Below are 4,824 nucleotides of genomic sequence, written 5' to 3'. Positions count from 1 at the left end.
AGGAAGGTGTTGGCCATTGTATTGGATATTGAATTCTCTTTCTTTTTTACCTAGTGAAAATATTTGGTAGTTACTATTGCTTAAAAAGTCAAAACACTTTCAATGACACTAATATAAATACTACACATAAAACAAAACAGACTGGATATACCGTACGGTAATCATTAGCAAAGAGGTCTGAAATCTTTATCTTAAAATGTCATAAAACCACGACACTCTAGGCTTACAGTGATAATGATAAAATATGCAAAATTAGGGAGCAAATGTGGAAACTAAATGACATTCTGTTTGTATTGCATACTTATAATCCTGATGAAACTCGTGGTGGATGGGTTGTATTCTCTCAACGGATGCTGTTGATTGTGAAGTTAAAATATCGTTCTTACATCTAGCTGGACCACCTACATCCTTCTCTTATCCTAGGAAACCAGATGTTCTCACCATATCAGGAAACTTCATTCTTTGCAAATTGAATCCAGTTACAGCTACAGGGAGAACATGCCATTGAACCCCATAGGAGATAAAAAAAAAAGTATCCAATATACTAGTTAATAAAAAAAGAGATCCTTTGTCATTAGGTACGAAATCATTTTTTATTTTTGTGTTATAGGTTTAGAAAATTCATTGTCGCGGTCACAAGAAAATTTAAATTTTGCATACCATTGAGATACCACCTTGAAATGTAGACTGAGTATCTAGAAGAATGTACCTTTAAGTGTAAAATTTTTTGAACAATTTAAAAATTCCGTTTTTGTGAAAACTCAAAATTAAAAAAATGAGGAGTGAATTTTGAAGAAAGTCCACAATGATGTCATGTTATATATGAAAAGAAAGCCCTATTCATAAGCTTTAAAATGACACTTTCCTCAGGTCTGTAGGTATCATATTTCTGTAGTAAATGTAATTTAAGTATTTGGTGGTCAGCAAATTTTGAGGATTTCAGATAATTAAAAAAATTCAATATGTCAAAAAAGAGAGGTCCAAATGTTTTGAAAATAAAAATCTTAAAACATCTATGTAAAGGTATAAACATATGAATCAAATCCGTGACGTCAAGGTTATATGCAATGATTCATTTGACTCTGACCCAATTTGGTACCTGTATTTTTCTGATACTAATGTGTAACAAGCTATAAGGAACTTCAAATATTTTTCATTATCCTAAATATCACAATTTGGCACTAAAATATTGTCTCCCCTCCCCCCCTTTTGTCACTTGCCAGCATTATTATTCTGTCTACAAAAATATTACATTTATACAGCACAACTCTCTCGCAAGGAGTGGAGAGTTCATTATCTTCACTGTTGGATTTGATATCATCTCCGTTTGTTGGAGATTGTGATATAAAGAGTTCTGAAAAGACTACATGACAGACTAGAGAACAGATCTGATGGTTGGCACAAATGCCACACTGAACCAAAGAGTACAGGATAGATAGTGAAAAGCTGAGGTTCAACATGCCACGCTATTCTCATGAGTTCAGCCATGGATGTTCCAAACACTCAGCTGCTGTAGCACGTAAGTTTGGATCAAATCCTAACATTGGGCTCAGAAAGTTCGCAAAGACTTCTGCATTTGCATGGTCCCAGTCATATTTTTTAGTCAGAACTTCCAGCAATCCCTATGGTTTTAGTTTTGTGATGTGTCGAAATTCACCTTTGTTATTGAAAAATTCTCTTGAATACTTCCCAGAGAACATTATATGTCTAGAAATGTTCCCAAGCAGTTGAATTAGAAGTGCCAGGTAGTGCTCTTCACTTGAATAATCTTCTCCTGAGAGTGGTTCAAACAGATAATACCCAGTGGCTAACTCAAAAGCCATGCATGCAGTGCTCCAAATGTCTGCTGGTGTTCCATATCCTGCACCCAACAGCACTTTGAGGCAGCGGTACTCTCGGGTTTGAATATCTTTAGTAAAATGGTGATATGACCAACATGCATTTCCAAGCTCTGCTATCTTGATTTTAATATCACAGACTTCATGAACTGGATCTGGCTAATTTACCGGCTGTTTGGCATTGGGACATGATGCCACTCGAGGGAATGGTTTTTCCCTCTCTTCATCATGCACCTGAGAAGACTCCCTGATGTTGGATATGGCTTGACTCTCACTGCGCCCCAGAGGGGCACAGTGATTCCAGTTGCACTCTCGATCTCCATCTCCTGGTACAGTTGAGGAATCATGGCTGTTGCAGAACAAATTACTGAAATCAGAGTCAGGAATCAGGGGCAATATGTGCATGGCTGCTGGCTTCACTTCAATATGTTTCATCTCTGCAAAATTCTTCCGGATCTCCAGTGTACTTTTAGACTTCACATTTTTATCACCAATGAGCAGAGGATTGACTTCAACAGTGTCCTGTTTTTGAGCTTTAGCATTCAATATTGAGGCACTTTTTAAGCCTGTCTTGGAGGTAGTAGGCTGTTCCAGGCTTGGGAGACAAGTGGATTGTTTCACCACGGGGCTGTAGTGGTGGGAAGATACTCGAAGTTGTGATGTAACTTCATGTGGCCACTGTAACCTTTGTTCCTTCACTTTCTCCGATACTTGCTCTTTCACTCTCACCATCACCATCAACATCCTCTCCGGCTTCCCGATCTTCATCATAGTCCACCTCTCTTTCCATGTCTTGTGTGACAGAGACATTTTGAATCTCCTCCAGCTCTTCAAGTTGCTGCATTTGCTTCTCTAGGAGCTCGGCTTGACGCTTTGCTTTCTTATTTAATTTTTTCTTCTTATTTTTAGACATTTTGGCATTAGGATCAGGGATCTGGTAGTCATTTGGGGCTAACTAGAGATTCAGGTAGTTTTAAACCCATTTTGTGCCACTGAATGGCTTCTGATGCCAGTTTACGGATATTTTCTGGCTTTATGTCTGTGTGTATAATATTACATTGTTTGTGGAGATAATGAAGTCCCTCCAACATCTGTTTTATGATGACTTTCACATTTTTCAATGCAATACCCTGGTACCTAGTTGCTTTGTATAATCAATTTGAGTAGATTGTGACCCAAAACCTCAAATACCATGCAAACATGAGTCCCATTGACTCCACTGATCTTGAAGTCATCCAGCATCTGAACAATCTTATCACGCCTCTGTTCTGACATATTACTTTCTCGTACACATTTTATCAATCTGATTTCATCTAATGCTGTCTCTGTATAGTGGGCAGCTCTCTTCACCACTGTGAGGACTACAAAACGATTGACCCCAAGATCCCAACAAAGCCAAACTGTAGCAAAATGTAACCAGCCCAGCTTTCGAACCACATGGTATTGATTGTGAAATAAATCACCAATTTTTACAGGGTAGTATCCACCTCTATAATAATCCCGTGAATCCTCTTGCGCGTCATCATCAGATCCCAAAAATTTCTTCTTCTTCTTCTTCTTCTTCTTCTTCTTCTTCTTCTTCTTCACCTCCTTCAGGCGGTTCATTCAAAAATGAATTATGTGATTCTGATATTCTGTTTAACTGAGACTTAATAGAGTCATCTGCTTCCTGTTTTTATTGTCCTTTACTTTTGCATGTTGATGACGTTTCTTCTTTGCTTGAATAGCTAAAATTCGCCGATTCACGTAATTTTTTTTGAACAGAATTCATATTTGCTAAAGCATTCTTTGGAAATTTGGACATAGAATAGATATCTTCGTCACTACACCAACGTGTTAAATGATGAAATAACATAAGATATTATAATTTTTAGCGAGAACTCATTTGAATTGAAATTTACCATTCCCAACATTCTACGTCGCTCAACAATCGAGAACATTTCTTCTTCTTCTTCTTATTGGTTTTATTTTAAGACGCTTTTGACATCTATGGCCTTCCAGTGTCTGTTACCGTAAAATATATAATACGTAGTAGTAGTTTAGTTTAGTTCGTGTAATTTACTAGTAATGTGATAAGATGAGGTCCATTGCCGTCCTCACATAAGCTCACCATCGGTCCGTATCCTGAGCAAGATTAATCCAGTCCCTACCATCATATCCCACCTTCCACAAATTCATTTTAATATTATCCTCCCATCTACGTCTCGGCCTCCCCAAAGGTCTTATTCCCTCCGGCCTCCCAACTAAAGGTAAGCGTTCACTACATCATATCGCACTTCTCGTACGAATCGCACGCAACGGATATTTTAAGTGCAGTGCGTTCACTGTAACGGCTTCACCTCATTGCCTCATCGGATTCCCCCATCAGCTGTTTAAAACATGACGTCGTACGATATTGACATTACTGAAAGTAGAGGAGTTGAGGTTAGGTCTATTAATTACGTCTGTTAGCGAATAAGAATTTGTAATTGCTTCATGCGTCTTAATTGAAGAGGAAGAAACGAAAGAAATATTGGTTACGTAATATATTTGCAAGAAATGACTTGATTACTGTAATGGGAACGCCTCAAATTATATAATTCTTCGCAATTTTCTATACGCGAAATAAGTTTTCCGTCTGCCATTTTGGCGCAACACTGAACATGGCACAACATAATAGTAACAGTTGACCAATTAAAATTGATTTATTACAGAAGGCCATGATCGCACGCATCGGAAAAGTTGCCCAGAAACGTGGACGGATTTGCCGACAGGCGATGCGTCCGATACGATGTAGTGAACGCGGTTACATAACAATTGCAGCAAAGACAGTCTTTTTCCGATCCCTGCGATTCGTCCGATGCGTGTGATACGATGTAGTGAACGCTTACCTTTACACTCTATATGCATTTCTGGAATTGCCCATACATGCTACATGCCCTGCCCATCTCAAACGTCTGGATTTAATGTTCCTAATTATGTCAGGTGAAGAATAAAATGCGTGCAG

At 38.2% G+C, this 4,824-nt stretch overlaps 1 pseudogene; it reads right to left on the bottom strand.

Moving 5' to 3' along the window:
- Positions 1-1,472: 1,472 nt before the first annotated feature.
- LOC138699945 (SRSF protein kinase 2 pseudogene) lies at positions 1,473-3,443 on the bottom strand (annotated as a pseudogene).
- Between the last annotated feature and the right edge of the window lie 1,381 nt (positions 3,444-4,824).

Source organism: Periplaneta americana, chromosome 1 (genome assembly GCF_040183065.1).
Source record: "Periplaneta americana isolate PAMFEO1 chromosome 1, P.americana_PAMFEO1_priV1, whole genome shotgun sequence".
NCBI lineage: Eukaryota > Metazoa > Arthropoda > Insecta > Blattodea > Blattidae > Periplaneta > Periplaneta americana.
The sequence above is the reverse complement of the archived record's forward strand: the minus strand, read 5'-3'. Positions and strand labels throughout refer to the sequence as shown.